General features: G+C 38.1%; 1 protein-coding gene across 1 annotated transcript in view; it reads right to left on the bottom strand.

Annotated features, from left to right (window-relative positions):
• CNTNAP5 (contactin associated protein family member 5) overlaps positions 1-25,277 on the bottom strand; it is a 252,770-nt gene that overhangs the window by 204,806 nt on the left and 22,687 nt on the right. The window lies entirely within an intron of this gene.

Here is a 25,277-nt window from a genome sequence, read left to right as displayed (position 1 = left end):
CACATCCCATTTTAATACATGAACTCCCACAGGTTTTTATCTCTTTGGCAAAGCAATTAATAAAGCATGGCTCAAGTCATTAAAGGTTTATTTTATACTTCTCCAAATCCCATGAGATAAATAAGAAATAGTGTTTGTTTTGAGCCTTCTGAAATCTGAATCATTTCTGCAAAGTCCTGCAGCCTTGAAACTATGTCTAACTACCTGCAAGGGTTCATACACATAAGGATACATTCAAACTTACTCCCCTATGTGGCAAGCTTTTTAAAGATCAAAGAATTAACTGTAGCCTTGAGGCTCTCTTTGAAAAACACACATTAACATTTAATGGTGTCACACACACCAAAGTCCTGCACATTGCTTTGTAGACAAACCCTTCTATATAGGAAGCAGGTAACCACTAGCACTTTTCAAAGGATCCAGAAATACAGTAATGGAAGATCCATAGTCAAAGCATCCAGACCGATAAATGAGATGCCCAGCTGTCTCAAAAGTGACTTTGTAGCATCTTAAGTCAGCACCATAGTTCAGTTAAAAAAAAAAAAAAAAAAAAGCAGCATAAGAGTCCTTTCTTTATTTTGCCCCAGAGCACTTGATCTGCAGCTCTTTTTTGTTGTTACCACTGAACAGTTTTACTTATGAAACTCAGAATCACAGAATGGCTGAGATAGACCTCTGGTTTCCTATAGCAGACTACCCAGAACCATGTACATACTCATACTGGTGCTGGTAATGCTTTCTCCTAAACTCTGTGGACAGAGGAATAAGGACTACTTTATAGATTCATTGCCAATTGTCATATCTTGGAATATAAAACATCATTCACAAAGCTCTGTTCCAGTGTCCTGGTTGGCTGTAAACTAGACAAACTCCATGAACAGCCATGCTCTGTGCAGTACCAAGTTGTAGTAGAAAAAAATTAATGGAAGTGGGAGGGTTGAAAACAATTAGTTCACCAGAGAAGAAGAAATTTCTAATATGCTAATGGTGTCTCAGAATTGTTGTATATATAACACAGAGCAATAGACTAAAGAGATGATGACAGATTATATCACCTGTCTACTAGAAAGGGTTAAGGAGGAAAGTTCATTTTATTTGCTTGGCTTTTTCTTGGAGGAATGAAAATCAGTTTCAAATCAGAAATCTAGCTGTCTGTGTTTAGATATTTTCATTCAGGTAGATTTATACTTAATCATATTCCTTCCAAATAACCCCATTTAGGAGGGGAACAGAGAGAGAAAGGGAACAGCCGCAACAGGCAAACATTCAGAAATTCTCCTGAATAACCGCAGAAGGGTCATCTGCTTTTTCACCTTGAAGATATCAAATTGTGAGAAGAAGCCTGTCTGAAAGTTACTTTTAAGTTCAATTTTCCTGTTAGACTTTTTTAAACACACAAATCCTATGTTGTTTGAAAAACATTGAGATTGGATCATACGTTAGAGGCAATATGAAGTATCACACAAGCTGTTACTACTTTTCTAATTGCTTCTTTCACCTACGTTGGCAATAAAGAGTGTTAACTAGGGGAAATGGTCAACCCCTTCCAACAAACCCATGAAGTTCCAGAATAATCTGAACACATTCATCCCTCGGAGGTTAAGTGGATTTTGATGAAGCCATCAACTTCAGCCACTACGGGCTTGAGGAAATGCCAAATGAGATCAAAGGGATATTTTCCCCCCTCCATTAACTTCAATGGGCTCCAAATAAAATCTAGTGGGCTCCAACATGCCTGCTAATTCTAAAGGAAATATAACTCCCAGTAAATCATTCTGACTATGGAGACTTCAAAACCAGAATGACAGTGGGAAACCTATATTTTCTACTGTAAGCTATGCATATGACTCAAACCACTGAATTCATGGCAAAACTGTATTAATGTTGTCCCAGAAGCTAAGAACTCTTTGGGGGAAACTGTAAACTGAAATGTCCTATGGAGGAAACCAATCAGCTCTACTACCGTTACTGCTCCTTGCTCTCGAGGAATCACAATAACAATCATTTGAAACTCAAATGAATAGAATGTACTAGAATTAAGCCTATGAAAAGGGCAGGGGACACTAAAAGGAGAAAAATCAAGAACACGGGCATTAGGAAAGTTGAATAGGACAGATCCAATAAGAAAGTGAAAGGCCAGAATGGTTGTAACCTTCCACTTTTAAAAGAGTTCAGACCTGTTAGTACAGTATTTGAATGAAGCAAAATTGAGTACCGTGAGAATGGTAGAGTAAAAACTAATTTAGGTACACGTAAGGAGCTTGGGTTGATTAGGTCATTCACAGCCTGAAGCTTTCTGACCATAATAAAGCCTATTCCAATTCATCCCTGCTGTGCCTCACTTCTGTTTATTTGACTAGCTCTGTTCAAGGTCCAGATTTGGCAGGGCCTCTGTTCCCCCCAATGTGCATTTCATTTCCAACCATCTGCTAAAGACTCATAGCCTCCTCTCTGAAATTTGAAAGATTTAATGACAATTAGCTTGAAAATACCCTTTTTAATTTTATTAACAGATTGTAAAAACAAGAAAATTCACAGGGGAAATGAATTAAATCACACTGCCTTTTTCCATCACTAGACCTGCCTACCAAGCAGTACCTACGAGACACATACAGGAAGCTGGAAACTACTTTGAATTCAGAGCTATGACACTAATCTTGTAAGAATAATCGCAATGCCCAACTTCTGTTGTTATGTACTTTACTATCTCAAATAAGACCCTGCGGAGATGCACTAAACTGTGTGTAAGCCACTCAACAGGATTGTTATTTGGTGTTGTGCCTCATATCACTTGTGCAATCTGCTAGATCCTTACCCCCTCCATAAATAGCAAATTTGACAAACATTAAAGGCAAGCAATTTGCCCTATAGCTGGTCTGAGAGGCTCAGGTTGAACAAGGTTCATCTTGCTTCACTCTTTTTGGAAAACACAGATTTTTAATCTTTTGTGGTTGTTGTTTTGGTTTACTTAGTTTGTTTTTAAATATATTGTGTCACCAGTGCACATTCTCTCTCTGTTTGATAGCAATTCACAACACTGGTAACTTTTAGAAATATGACTCATACTGTCAACTTCCTAAAACACCACTGATGCAATTATGTTCCAAAAATAAAACCTTTAAGTTTCAACAGCATCTCAGCCATCAATTGAATTAGCTTTACTTCTCAAAAGCAGAGGTGGTCAGATATGTCTGAAGGATACTCATTTGCCTGTGAGCTTGTCTACTACTACTTATATTTCTTCCAAAAGGGAAATTACCTATTTTGATTCATTATAAAGCCAAGATGGTATAGCTGCAGTCTATGGTCAGATTAGTTTATGATTCAAACTACGCTGTGTACTCTGCCTGGTTCTTATATGACTACCTTGATCAGTACAAATCAAATCTACTTTCAAAACAGTTTCTCAAGAAGAGCTAGGAGGGTCCGTTATTCCTGAGCTAGAATTGGAAAAAAAGGCATTACTCTGGAAAATTTGGTATTCATAATCAATAGCGAGTGCTTAGGGAGGTCTGTTTACTTTGTAGTCCTTTCCATTATGGCACCTAGACACCTTCAGTTTCAACATGCCATGGACAACATTCAAGAAAGTGAGCCACCTGAGTTCAGGCAAGGGTAAATTTTTTGGAAACGAGGCATAAGGTCTTGTGTGGACTTCCTCACGCTTCCCATGAGGAAGCATTTGTATATAGTCCCTTGCTAAAAGCACAACTTTATTAATTTTGGAAGATTAGGAAGCAGAGTTTGGATTTTGGAGCTAGCAGAAAAGTAACGGCTAATAAGCCAAGCAACTGCAGCATGAAAATATGACAGGTGCAAAATTACCTTCTGTATCTCCGTGCCAAATGGAGTGTGTGTACTCATTCATAATTAGGCTTTTCACACCTCACATAGTCCAAATGGATTTCTGGCTATGTTTACTATCATAACACTTCTCCTAAGAGCAAAGACCTCAGCAAGGAAAAGTGTCTTTTGGTCACCCAAGCATGGAGTAGGTCCGAGACCCTGTCCTTTTCCAATTATAATATTTATCTATCTTTACTTCTTCCACAAACTGATTAGGGCTCTATATCACAGCAAATAACCCATAAAAATAGAGGTAATGAGAACAGGTAGAGAACTTTTAAATTTTAGACCTGCTTTCATTTAAAGAAACAGACAATTTCCAAACTTGCAAATGAGGCAAATAAAAGAAATTAGAAGTCTAAAATATTATTACACATATCATGTTGATAGGAAGGTGAAGTATTACCTCTATAATTCAACAAACAAGGTACAGAGAAAACTCCTAGCAATTAAGATGTAAAGCGTAGCAGTAAACTGGAAGCATCGAGGATTCAGTCTGTCAAACTTAAATTATATCTGTCTGCATCCTTCCACTACAGCAAGTGCTCATATGCTTTACTTTGTAGTATGCTACTGTTTCACTTTCTGGATTTTGCTAGACTTGCTAGAAAATTAACCATCACACAACATCCTGAGTAAGTTTCCCTTAAGGCTACTCCTTCATGAGTTTGTTGATGATTTCATCAACACGTGAGGGAGCGGAGAACCATAGGTTCCCAATTCCCTGAATGAGATGCATCAAGTACCACCATGGCATTTCAATGCCTCACCTCATGAAGGAGTTGCATCACTTTGTTTAAACTCCAAAATGACTTTTTTAATTCCAGACAACAGTTCTTACACCAAACACAGTAGACTCCTGTCATCTAAAAAAAACAGGAAAACTAATTTGACTTTTTCTTAAAAATAGGCAAAAAAGAATATTAATTTTGTAAGAAAACAGAAAATTACCAAAAAGATACAAGAAATAACTCAATATTTTATCTTTAAGATGCAGAATGATTTTTTTAAATTATTTTTCTTTAATGTGCAATCCTGTGCTTCCTTCCTGCTCTGTGAATTGCTGTAATCCAACCATTATTTATATTTCTGAACATCTGCAGGGTCAGCACTGACTATATATACAGCTACCAAAGGCAAATCTGAAGACATTCCTTCCCGTGCTTTTCCTGCATAAGAAACCTAACAAAGGTGTTATTTAAAGATCCCTCCAAGCCACTGAATGATACTGCTATGCAAATGACCAAAGGTAAAGCTGTGCTTGTAAGATGACAAGAAGAAAGGTCACACTGGCTCCTGCATGTGATTCAGCCTGTTCTGTTTTTCATGCATACCCCTATGAACCTTATTACATCTCTGATACAATCTGTTGGTCTAGATCTCCAACACATGCACTCCCCCATCACAATGCAGATAACCAGGGGAAGGCACGTGAAAATTAGCTTAAATGATATTAAGCCTTAAAATTAAGCCAATGCTGGATTTGATTGATATTTTAGGGAAGAAAAATACACAAAACCAAAACATGACTAAACAAATAAACCCTAGTGTTAATGCCATACAAAGCTGGAACCACCAGGAGGCACGGACAGTTCTCCCCCAAAGCCAGCAAGGTCTGTTTCTGGGCATCATAGAACTCAGGAAGGACAAAGTCTAGAACCAAGTGTTGAAATAGGTGCTATCCACTGCATCAGTAGAATAGCAGATAACTAGTAGACTAGTTACTAATAGTAGATAAATAGTAGACAAACAATGCAAAACGCACACTGGTTGAAGGATATATTTAATAGATGAGCAACCTCTGACTTGCATCCTACCTGAAGCAGTGAGGTTATTCAGACTGCAAGAAGCCAAAGCAATATTTTTCACAGCTTTAGCACAGTACCAACCCACAAAGATTTTATTCTCTCCAGGCCTCACATAACACACAATGAGCAGTGAAGATTTGATCGCATACAGAAAAGTTCACAAAACAACATTCAGAGATACATCCACAGGGCATGCAACAGAGCAGACTGTAGATATTTGTTCAATGATAAGGGCAGTTTAGCAACGGCTGGCCTTACCACACTCCATGGATAGGAGTGCAGCATGCAGAAATTTATGGCCAACAAAAAACATCAAATGCAAGCACCAGCAACTGCATTAGAAATACAAGACTGTCTAGACTACTTACCCCACTTCCAAATAAACAAAAAATACAAGAAAAAAAACTTTCACATTAAAGTAAAAGTAAAAAGTACCCTCTCTCCTAACATGGAACACACAGACCAACTCCTTTTCTAAAAAGGAAAGGGAATGCCTAAAATAAGAGAATCAAGGAAATAAAAGACTGAAACCTGACTCCTTCACAACCTAAGTATATTAAGTAATTAAGAACTGACATGCCAGCAGGAACATAAAGGAAATGTCCATTTCAGAGTATTTCAAATAACTGAAAAAGACTGTTTTGCCTTTAGTGACTCAGCACCATCAAGCGGCAAACCCTTTTTCACATAAGCAAGCCACAGACTTCATAAACATAACCAACAGATACTGACAGTCATTCACCTTCATTCTTTCTTTCCTATTGACTATTTCAAATTGAGATATGGTGCTTCTGCAGGAAGACGTAGAAGGAAACAAACTTTTAAATCAAGTACCTTTCACAGATAAGGGAAATTAATTTTTAAAAAGCAGCACAGATCAGGAAGTAATTCTAATAAAACACGTGCCCACTTTGCTTTGTATTCACCAAAATGCAGATCTTCATCACAAGGTATTCTTTCCACATACTTGAGGTCCTGATTTGTGAACTCCAGTGTAACCACACTCCCAAAATCCACTTTCCCTGAGCTCAAAAATCAATCCCCACCACTTCCAGCAAACTGTACTACAAGCCCTCTAAAACCACACGTAGAATCTACACAAGTTTCTGCCTCTGATTTCCATGTGAATAGTTAGAAGATTAACAGCAGCGCAGCATCTATTTTTTTCTTTTTTCTTTTCCCTAACAATTCCTGTGCTCTTAATTGCTCAGCTTGTGCAGGTATTATGTCTTAAAGACAACTGCCACACAAAGGCTTAAAGAAGAAACACCATAGATGTTGTTGAGGGCCTGAACAGGTTTATGGAATTTAGCTTCTGATTGAACACTAAATAATTCCGGTGTTATCAAGCAGGGGAACAGACAGGTGATGGACACAAATTAACCTACTCTAAAATAACAGAGATAACCTCTCATCAAATCCACCTACTGAAGATAGCCTTTGCTGGTTTATCTCTGCCTAACAAATATCCAACATCTATAAAAAGCAATCTCTTCGTAGTACTGAAAGTTGTCATGCACACAGGAAACTGAATCTTCATAACTCTGGTTAGTTTAAGGAATCTCAGTGGTTTTAAAGTTTGTGCTCAGACAAAACAAGCTCCAAAGAAGTAGGGGAGAGAGAAGGTAGAACACATAGGTAGATCTTACTTTGCAAGCTGTGGTAGGTACCTTAATTTCACAAGTTTTAAACAGAGCTTCATTGTTCAAAAGAAATGCTCTTAGGCTAAAGCTGGAATTGATTGCACTCAAAGTTAAAATGGCAGTAAATATTTCTACTGCAAACATTGAGTGGTGAAACAGGGATTTGCACAGATAATGACGCCAATCATAAGATACGTGGACTACAAACAGAGAGCTATTTCACTGAAGAGCACTTTCAAGCAATTTATTTTTTATAAAGAACTAAGTTGGGAACACAGAGGTATTTAAAGGTGCTATATAAAGGTAGCTAGCATTTTTCTTTAATAAACTAAAGGTTGCAAAGTCTCAGAAGTGCCAGGATGATTGATGTTTATGAAACTCTGATTAGACTCTCTTGAATCTGAAGTCTTTCATGACAGAGCCCTAGGATCATTGGTTATTCTAGAGCTTCTTCGTCTCTCAGCACACAACATGAAAATTAAAGCCTCTTTAATAAAGTCTGTAAGATAAACAGCATGAAGGAACATTATCCTACAGAATTTTCCTGCAGGCCGCTTCTCACAGTAGACAGAGAAGAAAATTAGAGAGGCACTTTCAACACTTACCTTTACCCAAAAGAACTTGCAGGGAGCTGAAAATACAGCAAGGAATTTTCTAACAAGTATTCCTATGCAGAAGGGTAAAAGCCCAGGCAAACTTGTCTCCTGTCTGCAGAGAGGGGCTTAACACCAGCTGTTGGGCAAAATAACCACAGAACCAGCTTAATTAACCACTCAGGGACTTCCCCAGGCAAAAATGGGATGTGGACCAGTGCCAGCTCTGATTTATAGCTATTTTCAGTCTCTCATGCAGAATGCATGACATTTTTAACTGGTTTAAAGGCATCAGTTTTTAATGCATGAAGAATAAGGTTGTTATTCATTACCGTTATCAATTTCTTTAGTTTTAAAGATAACTGTCATTAAAAAAACTAAATCTTCGTATTCATCACCTTCTTTTCCAACTTAATTGCTGCAAAAGACATTCATCAAGACAGCTCAGAGGAGGAGCTTTCTAAAAATGACAGGAAGAAAAAAGGTTGCATTTTCATTTCTCTACCAAGATATACGTGAACTGGATGAAGATCTGGAAAGAACTATTCTATAATACACATGTCTGCAGGGAGGAAGGATGAACAAACTCAGTCTGAAGTAAAGTAACAGCTGCTGAAGCCTAAGAAAATAAAATCTATCCAAGATGCACTGAAGTTTCATTAATCCTTCAAAAGCTGTGGAGCTTTTGGAGAGTTTGAGTGAAAGGAAATTAGGGCACACCTGCCTTCAGACAAATTAGGCTAGAAAATCCTCTACTCTGCTTAGATGGTTGCAGACAATATATTCAGAATGTTATCTTAATTTCTACTATCACATACTTCCCATATCTGTAAGAAGCAGCGTTTCAGAAGAACATTTCAGCATTTAAGTAGGTAGCAAAAGCACAAGCGTACTTGAAAGTCAACTAGTTTTGCATTTTCTCACTAGTATAATTCTACGCTGATATTACAAGCTGGACACTGATTTAAATTCACCTTTTAAGTGAGAGCTAATAAATATGCATGTAATTCACCACCAGAAACATAGCTTCTCTTCCAGACTACAATTCACCTCTGCAGTGAGATACGAAACTTGAGGTTTACTACAGGTTCATTTGTAACTTCTTCAGTTAAACAGCAAGTTATTCAGGTACAAGCACTCAGACTTCAGCAGCTTCTGGTCTCAGCTCACACTACAGAAGGAAGATTCTGTTGTGCTACTGTTCAGCATTTTTTCCAGTTTCAACCAGGATCTTGAATCACCCAAGCAGGATGGAAATATTGTATTTTCCTCAACTATGCATAAACAAATAAGCAGAACATCACCACGACGGGCATTTTGAGAATTAGTGCAGCATGACACTGTAGCTTCTTACTGCAGCATACCAATACAGTTCAAAACACCACACTCCCAATGTGGCAGACTCAGAGCTTCTGCATCCAAGTCCCTGCACAGCCTGGACTTCCTCACTTGAAAAAGATGTGGAAAGCAAAGACTCTCTATCCCCTTTTGTACACAACAAATATATAAGGTCCTTAACCAGAATTTACTGCAACAAGACATGAAAGAAGAATAATCATTTTCTAACAAAACATTTTCAAGGCATTAAATAATATTTTTTTTTATATAAAGCTAACGTTTTCCCACTGAACTACTAATACCATTTCGAACAGCTGCTTTGCCAAGAACTTTATTTCAGCATTTCCCTTTCCTATCAAGGGAGTGCGGTCTCCATGCACACATCACCACCAGGAAACACTAATAATGCTTAAGTCATTCCATATTTTCAGTGGCAATATGCATCAGTACACCAAGCACTGCATAAAGAAACAGCAGAGAGGAAACTGCAAATGTACCTTCCATTACAATGAGAATTCTCCATGGTCTAAGAGAAACAGGAAAGCAAAGAAACTTCTTTCTGCTAGTTTTGTCAAATATGAAGATAATGGAAAATGCTAATACACTTGACACTTTTATCTGCCCATTATAAAATAAAACAAACAACAAAACAAGCAAACAAACAAACGCTACATAAAAACCCAAAGCAACTGGTGAAAACATGAAAAACTCAAAGAAATCCCAGACTTCATAATCAAGGTCTTGTAATACATTAATATCACAGATCATCTTTTTTTCTTAACTCCTGTAGTTATGTTTGGATGCATTTTGTCTCTTTTTCAAAAGAACTTCTTTTCCACTCCTCAACGACCAGATGTCAGATTAACATTTTGCACTCTTCCCTATCGTGGTGCATAACTAACGGGGGGGGCGGGGGGGGGGAACGTCAGCCAACCATTTCCAGACAGACTCCATATCCCTTAAGCAGCAATTAAGAGAAGAAAGTTCAGCCTGCATCTGGGCCTGTTTTTCAAGAGCATATGGGAAAGTAGTCTTTACATTAGGAAAATTCAGGCCCTTGTCCATCACAGATTTTCTCTCATTTGTCCAGGTTTTTGTATTCAGTAGACTACACACAAAACTCAGAGAAGTAAAGTAAACTGGCCTCCACTGTCTATTCATTTTGCTTTTAGTTCTTCCAAGTAAAGCTGAATGAATACGGGCTAAAAGATATGACATCTAGTTTGGGATTACACTGCTTGAGGTTGTATCAAGAGTCTCCCTTTCCAGATGAGCTTGTTACTTTTTCCACATGAATGCCCTTCTTATTACACACAGCAGCACAGGGACCCCACACACTTTTCAGCCTTCAGGTAGCATTTCTTAAAATTGCCTCTAGGCTTCTGTATAACTGAGCACAAGTATGCCCTTCTCTGCTGAAATGGTGACATTGTCCATTACACCATTATGGCCCCATGAGAGTTATAAGAGATCATACTAAAGAACGTAATAATCCCAACACATTAAAAGCAGAAAATGTTCTGTGAAATAATTAGTTCTGCTATCTAGCTGTGAAAGGGAATGAAGGCACAGAAGTAACTCAGTTCTTCTTCAGATATTCTACAAAGGTAACACCAGACAAGCAAAGAACCCACCTCAAATATGTGTTGGGTATGAAGGTATCCATCATACATGCACTACTGCAGAGAACATATGAGGGTGAAGCAGATAGTCACATTTTTTTCATTCTTGCATTTATCTTCCAACACTACTTACTGCACAAGAGTTATGAGTACAACTTCTCTTACAGGATTAGACACCTCTCTCACAAAACTGCAATTTTAATGTGAGCTAGTCTGCCAGCCCTCCAAAGGAAGAATGCATATTTGCAAGCAGCTGCTATTCACATGCATTTTGGCTGTGCTGCTAGCCCATACACACTTAACTCTAGCCTTCTTAACTAGCGTAGTAGCTTTTACCACACTATTCTATAGAACCGGGGCATTTCCAGAAGAAAAGGGGGAAAAACAAAGGAAGTACCTGAACCTATAAGCATGTACCTGCATGCTCTTTTAAGCATTTGTTATTAATCATTTATAACAGGCCGGTATGAAGATTCCAGAGACAACTCGCATATGAGGTTGTGTGTCAGGTTAACATAAAACACACAATTTCAGACCTAAAATGAGCTCTGAAAACAAGACCAGAACTGAACCTGACATTTTATGTCAGTTGCAGCAATACTGTGGAAAATTCTTAATCAAATCCCAGGTGATTCTTAGAGAGGAATGACGACAACCACATTATCAGGCCACTTCCTCAGCAAAAAGCAGCCCAGGGCTTCACTAAGATAAGAATGTGACCTACTACATTTAAATTTCTAGAGCTATGGTAAATTAAAAGCTGGTAGAAGCAGAGATTGGGCACAGTGAAAATGAATTTTCCTGTATACTTAGAAAAATAGATAAAAGGTAGTCAGAGCATGACTAATTTTTCCCCTCACAGAGCTTGTCCTGCTGACGTTATTTCCACCTTCACCCAGACATCCTGCATCAAAGCAAAATCTTTGCAAAGCCTGTGTGTGAGGCAAAGACACCAGAACAAGCAAAATAAAACTCAGAAAATCCAGTAATAAAGAAACAAAACCAAACCCCAAAACATACCAGTGTTCCACATATGAAATTTAACTTGTTAAAGAGTGAAACAAAATATTTAGTTGTCCTGCAGGCACAATCTTATTTCTAATTGAAGTACACGCAACGATTACAGTGCATTGCATTATTAGACATAACTCAGTAATGAAATTTGCCTTAATGAGAGCAATACAATAACCACAATTAAATATCATGTATGATGTTTTAATGAGGATTGTGGCATGTTAATTTTAAACTGAACAATAGCAAGTGTAATGCAATCCATGCCCTGTGTGCAGCTCAACAGATGCTAACTGCAGGACCTGCCTGTTTTTTTGCCCCACAGATAAATAAGCAGCTAACTACATCACTGCCTCATACACCTGCTTATGGTGACAATTACTTTCTCTGAACACTGATATGAAGTCATAACGGCCCCAGTTCTACTCATTTCTGGATCTTTTGTGCTCTGACAATGAGGAAATTTACAGTCACAGAGCTTTTCCGCCATTTCTATTTTAACTTCTGAGGACATAAATCAACCATCCCATGTGGACTTATATTGAAAAGCCTTTACAAAGAGCTACAACTAGCTCTAAATAAAGTTTACTTTTCACTGCAAATGAAAAGTTCCAGGAAAGTTATTGTTATTCTATATTACTGCACAAATCTAAATCCAATTCATCGCAATCATTTAATAGGCGATAGTTCAAAATGATAAAGAAAGGCAATCATTTTACATGGAAGATAAATCCAGATACAGTTACAGCCTTCACAGCTAACACCATCCCCCATCAAACCTGCAAAGTACAGAGGTTTTGACTGTGAAGACTAAACATGAGACAAGCAAACACTACTTCCAACTGAAGATGTTCTCATTGAAACACAGCATCAATGAAGAGACAAAACCAGAATGACCAGTTTAGGAATTCCTCCTATAGATCCAGAAGAGTTTAAAAGAGGAAAGTACAAGACTCCATCCTGAAATTCAAGAGAGGTTTTTCCAAGATTCTGTCCTTCCTTCCACAGTCCCTCAGAAACACACAACTTTCCAAGGCAGAATTCAGATAAGTCACCAAAAAATCAGCAGGCTCATTTCCACACGCTCACCTAACACTTTGTCTTTAGAAAGAATCTGAAGCTGAAAGGGGCTTTTCTTCACCTTAAAGCTCCTAACAAAGAGAACAACAGAGAATGAAAATGAGAAATTAATTCACATGAGCCACTTCTGAATAAGAGATAATTATGCTATAGAAAAAAAAGACATTTGAATTTTGCTACATTGGTTTTAATTTTGGATTTAATTTTAAAAACCCCAAGGTTTTGTATTGAAAGCTGACTTGGAAAGTGCAGATACCTCAACTATCAGTTTCCAATATAAGAGGCAGCTTCCAATCATTACTAACAAAATATATGCTATATACTCTTCCACCTTCAAAATAAATAAATAAATGAAGCTTCCCTTCTGCTATTCTAAGAGATCTTAAACTGACACGGGGGCATGCAACTTCTTGCTTCCTATTTCTTTCATTCTACAGACAGAAAAAAGATAAAACCTAAGAGATTTGTTCAATTACACTGGATACAGTATGTTACCAGCTGATCCATTGCAGAGCTGCAAAGCTACTGGAAGAACCTCAACTCAGTTTGTAGTCTTCCCACCAAAAGCTCCTAACAAGTACCTCCAAACCACCTTAGCTGTGAATGGCGGGCGTGGTGCAAGGGAGCTTTCTTCCATTCATAAATCCTACTCCCACTCAAAGCATTTCCTGATGCTCAGAGACATAAGGATAGATGTGAGCTGATTCACCACATGGACCTCAGCTTCCCAGGCAGACTGCACTGCACTCAAGAGCAACTCTGAGTTTAATGGCTGTTTTGAATGAATTAGGATTAAATGAAGAGGCTATAATATAGCTAGACATACCAAGAAAGAACAGTGCACAATGTGGGTGCCTACAGCTGTCAGGAATTAAAAAGATGAAGCTGCATGAATGTTTATTATTTGCATCAGCAACTACTTACTACAGAAGAAAAAAAAAGCTGAGCTCCTTGGAAACATACTTGACTTCTTGTGCAGATATTGAGCAACTGAATTACAGAAGCACAACCACGACTGACACAGTCAAAAGGAGTAAAAAACATCAGCACATCAGACTAACTACTGCATATTCCAGGGAGTATGTGCTTACTAGTCAGTGCTTATAAGTAAAAGGCAGAAATTCAAAAGAACGTTTTGCAATTTACCCCATACACACTTTTACCCTTGCTACTTCACACATGCTGTACTCTACCACAAGTAACCAGCAACACTAATACCTACATCTGTCCTTCACCCACATTGCTTCCAGCTTCTGGAGCACTTTAACCCCTCCTGGCAAGGACAGGACAGCAGTGAGTGAGTAAAACAGTGGCCATCTTAGCTTTATCCAGTACTGAAGGTGGAGAATAAACAAAAGAGATGTTCAATTTTAGCTAAGGCACACACACAACAGCACCCAAGATTCAACCAGAAACAGAACAATGGATTCTTCCATGTTTCACTGAGGTTTTCTCAGCGCAGCTACACAGCCAAGAGGAAAGTGCTTTCTATAAAAATAAGAGTCTTGCATTATATACAGCCTATCTCCATAACACTAGCAGAAGTTATTGACATGTAAGGAAATTAAACTTTTCTGCTTTATTGATAGTTCAGTAGTAATAACAACAATGCAATTCTATTAAAAAAAAAAAAAAAAAGCAGGCAAGAATAGAACCTCTCCTTCCTATAGATTTAGAAGGAATTGTAACTGAAGTCTTAACTGGAGAGACTGTTAGCTAATTGGGCTACAAAAATAAAAATAAACTAGTTTAAATAGTACTTATTTTTTTAAGTAAAAAAATGCTTAGGCACATTGAAAAAGCAGAATAGCTTCACAGAAATCCCAAGGATAGTTAAACACGCTATAAAGGAATATGCTTCCTTCTCAGTAAAGGGAGATAGCAGATACTTTTAAAGCATGTTAAATTTTAGCATTTGCTCTCAAGGCATAGTCCTGCCAGAAGAGAACAGCATAATACAAAGGTACAATGATATCCATGCTTCATCACAGCAGATCTACATTACAAAAATTGATACACATTCAGATGCTTAAGAATAAAGACCCACTGAGTGTAATTTAAGCAACAAAATCTATTGAGAGTCAGCTAGTTCAGTTCCTGCTTAAAAGTAACAACAAAATCCACTTGTTATCTTTTCACAGTCCTGTGTTGCACAGTCATTATTTCCAGAGCGCCTTACACTACAGAATCAAGACACTAAATACATCCATTTAGAATTATACAGAATTGTGCCCTGAGAATTTCACAAGTGATTTTCCTCCTTGGATTCCCTTTATTCATAGAAGTTGGTAGTTCCCTATCAGCAAGACAGGTTTTTATCCTGCCTTCCCATCTCAAAGAAGCTCCTGATATTTCCTCTGTAGAGTTTTTGATGTTCCTCCTTAAGCCCTCACAGAAGAGAATGTTCTCAGTAAGCTGCGAACAAGTCTTTACTGTAGAAAACCTCTGGACTTGATAATCTTTGTAGGTCCATTACAACTCAACTATTCAATTCTAAGTAACTTGCCTCATCAACAGACTTCAAGAACCAAGAAAATGGAATATATGAAATACCAATAGAAAACACTCATTAGTTCACTCTGGAAAGGATCTAGCTCACTGTAACAATCTAACCCAGAAGAAACAGATTCAAGTTACACCATGACCACACATAAACAGGTGGGAAAAAATAAATACCCTCTAGTGCAGCAGGAAGAAAATAATGCATTATATGCTTTCCTTCTTCTACTGTAGGAATGTAAGTGGCGGTTTCATTGCCCAGTACATTCTGAATAAAGTTAAGTAAATAAATGGACTTTCTGACAAGAACAAGCACTTCACTCTTCTGGGGACAAGAGGTAAACACAGCAGTTTATTTATTGATATGCAAGCATAAAAAGGCTTCAAGTTGTTTAAAGAAGGCAGATTCAAGAAGCAATAAATACTGACGCGAGCAGGTGAGTTGGACTCAACACACAACATAAGACTGTCTCATCCTGAACGTTTCCTGGTATTTCCTTGTCCTCCCATTACAGAGGAGTGAAATGTGTTCTTCAACTTTCTCAACACCATACAACTATCCATCAATTAACTTGTCTGCATGCTTTGGGAACTAAATCACAGACACTCATAAGAACAACTACATTTGGTGATGGTGTTTCTCTTGAAAGCTCCACAAGCATCTCCTACAAACACCACATACAGTCCTTCAAAAACGTCTTCCCTGGAGGTACCAATAAAAAACACTAAGAAATAAATAATCCTACTGAAGTTAAGGTAGCACTACAATGACTCAGGTGAAAAATAATGGGAGTGAGAGATTATTACTAGCTACAAGTTATTCAATTAAACGGCTTTAAAAACAGAAAAAACACCTCTAGTTTCTGCAACATGACTACCTTCAACTGGCAAATTAGCTAGCAAAGATCACTCTAAAAATCATTCAGTTTAGACTTAAGGGGCAACAACAACATAAATGCATCATTACTCTGACGTAAAAGGAAGAAAATAAAACAATCACATTGCTAAAGAATAAGAGGAAAGAAAGAAATGCAAATAACTTCATGGATATCAGCTCTTCATTCATTTTTCAATGAGTTTGTAGTGCAACAAACAAATTTAGTCCTTCCTTTCCAAACTGCAGTCATTTATCTTTTAAACTTTGATACTTCCCTTTCACTAATAAATACTGCAAAAATTGTGTTACTTCTCTCTCTCTACTGACGCAGGTCACTTATTGCCTTACTAACTTTTATTACAGCTGAAGCTTCCATAATTCAGTTGCTTTTCTCTCCCAGTCCCTTTTGCTAATAATAGGCATCATTTCCTCTTTTTCTTGGGGGAGCACAGAGAGTATCATTTTAGCTTGCCTCATTATTTTTGACACCAGTCTTATTCGGTAGCATAAACTCCACAAGTCCATGCTCCTGCTGTTTTTGTTAGCAGCACTATACATTTGAAGCCTCTTTGGGCTGTGATATTTGCACTGCAGTCTCTGAAAAATTCATAAAAAATATCCAAAAGGAAAAGTAGACACGTAGGCAAAGAAATACCTGCTGTTTGTCCAACTTGTTGCAAATGTTCAATGCCCCTAAGCCCCCAAGTAATTAAGGAAGACAGCTTGAGCAATTTAAATATTAAAAGCACACTTCATTATTTAAACATTTCATATGAGGAACATAGAATTTCTGCAGCAGACAAAACTGCAGTGCAGCCAAAACACCAAGCTCACGGTACACTGTCAGGCAGAAATAGGATTTTCTTGTATTTGCCAGAACATAAATATACAAACCTTACAGCAGAAAGTGGGAAATTGCCTCTTGTTAACCTTCAACACAGGGTTCTGTAACAACGCTTTGGTCACAGCTTGCAAACTCATGGCTTTGTAGCCATCTCAAATTCACTACCAGTGTCTACAGAAGTACCTTCGTTTTGAACCGACAGATCAGCTGGCAATCTTGCGTTATTCTACAGAACACGCAGGTGCCTACAGCCCACCCTGAAATCCTCAGCTGGGCGGTTGCCCCTGCTCACAGCTGTGCTGCATTCAGGCTTCCTCCCACCTGCAGCTCCTAAGGACACGTTTTTGCCAGCCCTGCTTTTGCTGACTGTAAGTTAGTCTCAAACCTTTCCTATTGTTTAATGGGGCCACAAGTTCCAGATTAGTTAATTTCAAAAGCTATTTTGCTCTACGCACCACAGAAGTGTCAGCTTTCCTTTTCTTCAACTGAAAAAAGGCTTTTGAAACTCTAGAGCTCTTTTGACCTTTTATTCTTTTGCAAATTAGAGCTGCTAACCTCTTTGATAACGAAGACAAGAACATCGAAGTTAACAGCTTTCCCCACTGCTTTCTGAATACCAGAAAATCTTTAGCTACTGTCTATCCTGATTGGCTTCACAGAGATCCTATTAAAAGTTACAGTTCTAAGCATTCATAAGGGATGTGCTTAACAAAACTTCACGGGTTCTTATTCTTGCTGGCAGATCTTTCCCAGACCCACACTATTAATGCACATTATTACTCAGAGACCAACACATAGCAGCAGCCGCACAAGTTCCACACAGTTGATAAAATACCCTCACAAAATAAATAAATAATGAAATAAAATCAAATTTGAACAGTTCAGACTTACTTTTCTTTCAGGAACCTGATCAAATAGCCAACTTCTCTGAAGGTTTCCACTAGCACCACCTCATAACCATCCTCAAACAATGGCTGCAACTTGTACTGCTCAGAGCTAGCAGACTTAAAGTCTGTACCACCCCTACGTACCATGCATAACAGAGCATTTCCAAGACTATCTCAAGACTGAACAGACATAAAACTGCTTCCAACCAGAACACCACCATCCAGCCCCACTCTGAAAGGAAAAAGCAACAATACTCACCTTCTATAGATGCAAGCCTCTACTGAAAACTCGATGTTGGCAGATTTTTCCATGTTCTCACTCCTTCCTCAACTCACACCTTGTGACTGCAACTCAGCAGCTCAACTACAAAAGTGCTCTCTCCAGAACCCCCCCCCCCCATATAAGGCCCACCCCAAGGCCACCAGGTGAAACCATTTAAGGCTCTGCAGGTTGCACCAGGTGTAAGTGGCCACCTGTGCTAATTATGCTGCTCAACTGCTCCCCAGCAAACTTCAAAGCTTTCTGCTCCATCAGATGAGCTCTGCACTAATTATTCTAAGTTTACTGAAAAAACTGAATTATAATCTTCACTTTCATTTAATTACTAGTCCTAATCTGTATATACAACATAGAGAACATAGAGACATTCTTCCCTACTAAGTGCATAATGGAAATTAAAGCTAAGAAATACACTAATGTTTCTTTCTTTTTTTTTAAAGGCAGCCGAAAATATATAAACAACAACTTGACAGACAGTAATTGCTCTAAAGAAATGTGAAAATAAAAGTCAATTGAAATGAATGGTATTTATGTGGACGAGATGTTTATTTTTACATTGAATTATTTGCCATACTCAGTTCTGTGAAATGGATCCAATTTAAATTCCCCGAACGAAGTCTACCCACACATAACATACTGCTCAAGATCATGGTGGATTTTCCACTAAACCATGAATACAGCAATACCATCTTAATTATGTTGCTGTAGGACACGAAAATATCAAAAGGATAAATTTAATCCCTTCCATGCAGCTTGAATAACTGCATTTGGGGAAGAGGAAATGAGATTAGGGAAGAGAGGAATCTCTCCAACTAGACGTACTTGTTCTCAGCCTTTATCTCAGTGTTACGCATACATTGCCCATCACAATAACATACAAACTTCTAAGGAAAGTGGGAAGTATTGTATTTTCTCATTCTATGCAAAGCTATAAGAGGAAGAACCCTGTATTTGAGAACCGAAAATTTCAAAGTATGTCTTATCTTTAAAACTGAAATTATGTAGAGGATGTATTAATTAGGAGATTTCAGTAAGTGACACAAAAATCTGATTGATAATTTCCTGAGATCATTACATGTTTATATATTTATACGAACTATATTTGCATTTAGGTATCTCCTCCATTTTTTGTTTTAATAACTTACTGACAGTAATGATATGATCCACTTTTTCCCTTTTGATAATCTTACCTCATTATATGAGCAGTAGGAGTTATCAAGAAGCAGCTAAGAAAAAAATAAGGGAAAGAAAAGCAGCAGAATGCAAATACTTATGTGCTGTGTTGAAGGGGCCTTAGAGTTCCATGTCTAGAGCAGAAATCCTAAAGCATCTAAATCTAAAAATCCAAAAGGCCTAGAATGCACTTGTCTGTTAATAGGTTTGTTAATCACAGGTGATGTGAAGTTTTTAAGAACACGTTAAAAGAGAATTACATTACCAGCTAACATTTGAATGTGCAAGTTCTCTCTCCCCTGTGAGGAGAGACTTAGGGAACTGGGTCTGTTTAGCCTTGAAAAAAGAAGGCTGAGAGGGGACTTGATTCAGGTTTATAAATACCTGTGGTGTGGGAGCCATAGTGGTGAGTCTGGTCTCTTTTCAGTAGTGCGTGGGGACAGGACTAGGGGTAATGGGATGAAAGTACAGCATAGGAAGGTCTGCACGAACGTGCGCAAGAACTTCTTTACAGTGAGGGTGACGGAGCACCGGAACAGGCTGCCCAGGGAGGTGGTGGAGTCTCCTTCTCTGGAGATATTTAAGACCCGCCTGGACGCCTACCTGTGTGACGTGGTGTAGGGAGCCATAAATGATCCCATGACATTTGTATAGAGTGTTAATTATGGTTAACTTTTTTTTGTTTTTTAAAGACCCTTATGTATTTTTAATGCATATGTCTAACAATCATCTATATATTGGCGACCCTGCACATAGCAGGGGGGTTGAAACTAGATGACCTTTTCAACTCAGACCATTCTCTGATTCTATGATATATCAAAAAACTTCCACTAGTTTCACTGGAAATTAAGTTCTCCAGAGTAATGTGTTTTACCTACAGAGTTAGCAAGCAACCTCTCTTAGACCTCAATGGCTCTAGATGGTATTTGTCCACACAACCTGCCACCATGTTGCCATCATGATGTTCCCTCTTCCTTAGTGGGCAAAAAGGCCCTTGCTTGAAGTGTCTATTTGAGGCCACATCAATTGGTCCTGCTCAGAGCAGCTCAGTGAGGCCAGGCAGGCGAACTCACTGAAATGAAGCTGTCACAAACCTGGTGCCCAAGGGCATAAAAATATTAAAGTAAAGGTGCTGGTATCTCTAGCAGGCACAGCTGTTTACATTGTGAATGTCTATTCAGTGCATTAGATAGTAAGTATGAAATGAAATGGTATAAGGTTATGTGTGAGTAATAACAGATTCTGTTCATGGCTGTACCTCTCCTTTTCTGCAAGGGTCAAGGCAATTCATCCATTTCCTACTGTATAAAAAAGCTATTAACAACATTTATTAATTTACCTTAGAGCTATGGAAATTATTAGTTAGTATCTGTGTGGTAATATGAATATGTCAAATGGGCAATAAAGACTAAGTATGCTTCCCACCTCCATGACGAGGCAGCTCACACCCACCTGTAATGTATGAAATATGTATTCAGCGTTTTAAAGCTCCATTTATAAATCACTGCCATTTGTCCAAAGGAACCCAAATGCATTCTTGAAAAGCCCTTACTACCAGACATACAAAGCCCATAAATGTGGACAGTGAAGCAAAACTTACACCTCTAAGCAGGACTTCTCCATTTCTGTGAAATTTGCTGCTTTCAGTTTTAGAAGAAGCAAATAAACTATCAGATTCTGAGTTATAACCTCGAGCTTCATTGTACTGAAGACTCCTGTACTTCTCACTGTTTGTTTGGGAATTTCACTCCCCCTCCCCCAAAAACAAAAACAACACGGAAAAAAATCAACTCAGATTCTGCAGTGTTTAAAAACACCGGTGAACTTTCCTGAAGTCAACCTTTCTCTGTGTGCTGTCAGTACAGAATTCTTTCTATGGCTAACCAGCTAATAAATAGATACAGAGAATGCAGTAGCATTTCATCTAATGGAAACTTCCCGTGTATTGTTTCAAAACTACTGTTGCATTAATGAAACTATCATTACTAGCCACAGCCTAAGTGCAATTAATGTAAATGCCATGAAGATTCTACTCATATTTTTTTCACAACTTAATTAGGATGGTGATATCTTTAATAGCACTGCACCTCTTTTCCCTAAATGAAGAAAATCTCATTGTCCTTGTAATTCTTACTTTCATTACAACAGCAGCATGAGAGATGGATTAGGTCCCTAATGAGCCTTTCGAATGAACAGCCCCATGAACTTGCTGAGGCACTGTAGTGAGAAATGTACATTAGTTAGGCTTTGGCCTTTACAAATTAGCAAAAATTCAACATGAAATTTTCCCCTCCTTCATCCCATTACGTTTTGAAATGCAGGTTATTGAGAAATTAGGAAGAAAAGTCTCGAGAGCAGCTACATCAAAGCACGGCATCTGTTATCATCTGTGTCCTCTAATGTTCTTTTTTCCCCTCCCTGTTTTAAGATTACTAAGGAAAAGATTTTAAATCTCATTAAGCTAAAACTACACAGTATATTCTTGTCATTTTAGTTATTTAAAGATAGACTTCCTCATATACCCAAAAAGCAAAGAGTAAGAGCAGGGCTAGGAAGATACTCTTGTTTTATATTTAGGAGAAACTCTTGCTCACATATGGAGTTCAAGTTGAGTCAGAGCCCTTAATTCTTACCAGAAATCTGCGGTATTTTATATGCGTGATTTAATGTTTGACAAACTAGGCTACAGGGGGACATCAGGAACAGAATGAAAAAATTCTGTTTTCTTGACATTTAAAGCAAGCCACTTGCAAAATCAGGTACTGAAGTAACCTTGAAGTAGAAACCGCTCTCACCCGGTGACCTCTAACATCTTTCTTAAGCAGCATGTACTCTCCATGCACTCTGCTGCTGGCTTTCACAGAATTCAGAACCCACACAATGCCTTGATCTCTCACCTAAAGCCCAAACTCTGACCTAAAACTTATTTTAAATTGTAACAGTACTCCATCTTTTCTCTAATATTCTCTTTCTGTGTATTTTTATCTGCAAAATGGAATCTTAACAACAGCTGCACTTAAAAAGCCATTTGTAAAACTCTCCGGCCTATAGAAAATGTAGTAAACAGTAACAGCAAGAACACCACTAATTAGAAATGAAGATGTTACAAATGTATACTTAAATGAGATCTAGAAATTTTTATTTTATAAAACAACTTTGTTTTTCAAAATTTTCCTTCATTTATCTTAATCCTTCAGAACTTTCTGAAAGAATATGGACTTTTGTCAGCCTTCTTTGCTCTTCTGCATGTTTTACCACCATCCAGTGACATTACCAGATCCACAGAACATTTTTCAACACTGAAGTAACATTAAGTGATTGCAAATAGCAGTTGCATGAGGTTCCAGTTATGACTCGCATAAAACTTGCCAATTGCAAAATATGAAAAAGCATAAACTACGTTATGTCACTACTGTGAGGAAGAACAACTGTATTTGGACATTAAAGGGAAGGATAAAATCCTGCTAACCTTGACTGGGGAATTCCTCTGCATAGCTCACAGCAACATCTATTCCTGCATTCTCCAAACTTACTCAAACTAAAAGATCATTAACAATCCTTGTAGTTTATTAACAGCTGTTTCCTACTTGAGCATGCTATAGTAGCAGGGCACAAAATAGGTGAAAAGAATTCATCATAAACAATGAGTAAATGCTTTTATTTTATAGGACTGCATGGAAAAAGAGTAGAACATGCCTGCTCTACCAGGTGTGTTTGGGAACTAAACATCATCAGCCTGCTCCTCTTTGAGCAGAAGTAAAGACATTGAGAACATACCTGAAAAAAAAACAAAAGCATATATTCTGGCAAGTGAAATCCTTTCACATTACTTTAAGCATTCCTCAGTATATGTCTGTTCAGCACCTATTGCAGGCTAAGCTGCTTAAAAGAAAGCTTTTACCTTGAAATAATTTCTTCAGCTAGGAAGAGCAAGCTTCACCTTGGCAGAGAAGATGAGCTGTCAATGGTGTCCCTAGGGGAGCAGCTGACAATGATGTTTGTGATGCACTAACTTTTCCACGAGGAAATTACCAGCAAGCAGCATGACACCCATCACCTAGGCCAGACCCCTGTGGCCCTAGCCATTCATTTGCATTTCTATCCCTCTGTCTTGGTCTCTATAGACAAGGGCAGGGCCCATCTTCAGAAGTTCAGTTCTGACTACAGAAGAGATGCAACAGCAGGATGAAATGCAGGAATCCAAAGGAGGATTTCAATAGACTTGTGCAAAGATTGTCAGCCATGAGGCTTTGACATCCATGCAAGGTCAAAGTCTCCACGCGCAGCCTTGGCAAAGCTGCTGCAATACAATTCAGATTGCAGTGAGGTAGCCTTCAACACTGCTGTCAAGCTACACTTTACAGATCATGACGAAGTAATTCATATGACTAATAAATGAAATCCATCCAAGATACAGACGTTCATTGTTTTTAGACAGCATATCAGGAATTGAAAGTCCTAACAAATGAACATGATTTAAAGTGGCCAGAAAATGAAAGATGAAATGATAAAAACTATTGGCAGCTGTTCAAAATTAGTTCCAAGCACCAAGTCGGTATCAGGAGAACCACGTTTTAATCAGTGAAAAATAATTTTCTGTTGGGGGAAAGGTTTTGGAAATGTAATTACAATACTATCAATTTACCCTGATAAAGGCTTCCCAAGTGATAAGATGCAACCTGGCAAGAAGACCTCATTTTTCCCCAAGCTTGAGATTACATCTTAACATAGAATTTAATATCTAAAAAAGATTCTTTACTGAGCTTTCTGAATATGAGATTGGTTTCCTGTTGTCCTCTCAGAAATGAGACTTTATTTTAGAGCAACGGAACTGACTCCTCACCAGGGCATGAAGAGTAATGTGTGGGGCAAAGCACTCTGCTCAGCACAGGCAGTATAAGAGAACGCTTTCTTAGCTTCACAAAATGAAAGCTTTTATCTCACATATGTTCTTAGCAAGTCTGTGGGAAGCTTGCATTTAACTTCAAAATAATTATAACTATTTAAAAAGTTGAATTTATATGATCTCAGCCATTTAGAAACATTCATTAAACAAGGTATCTGTCTAAGTATTGACAAAGAGGTAAACAGCAATTCTCAGCCACGTTTCTTCAGTATTACAACTCATCAGAGTGGATACTGTTAGCCTAACATCTAACTAGACAGATGCAAACACAAGGTTTTTTCTTGAAGACCTTCAAACAAAACAGAAAATGAAGCAGTGTGTATTCATTATGCCTACTGGGACTCTGATTCTACAATCCAGACCCAAATATTTATTTTCATAATAAAATGTATAAGCGTGCACACAGGGCACACCATTATTTGCCTCTATATACATAAATATGGAGACAGACATGAGGTTCAGTGCCCCTGAGGGCAGAGCAGCTGACAGCAGCCCTGCCAGACAGCTAGGTTCCTCCCTGGCATAACCACCATCCCCATCTGGCAGATAAATGACAAGTAGCCAAAACAGACAGTTAAATCTCTCCCCAGTCTCACCTCCAGGCAAACACACATGGCTGGACCCCGTCCCTTTGCTGTGTAAAAGCAAAGTCAATGGAGAAATCTCAGCTATAACCAGTCACCACAGGAAATTTTGACTGGGGTACATAATGGTGGAAAATAAAACTGTTTTTCATTATGTCTAATGCATCACAGCTTAATTGGTAATATCATCTCTCTGGGCAAGCTTTTATCCATCGTGTTACAATTAATTTAGTTTACAGCTGTCTAAACATGGGTGCATCATAAGTTCATGCATTACTCCTGAAAG

The sequence above is a fragment of the Coturnix japonica genome, chromosome 7, assembly GCF_001577835.2.
Source record: "Coturnix japonica isolate 7356 chromosome 7, Coturnix japonica 2.1, whole genome shotgun sequence".
Classification (NCBI taxonomy): Eukaryota; Metazoa; Chordata; class Aves; order Galliformes; family Phasianidae; genus Coturnix; species Coturnix japonica.
This window is presented reverse-complemented; position numbering and strand designations above follow the sequence as displayed.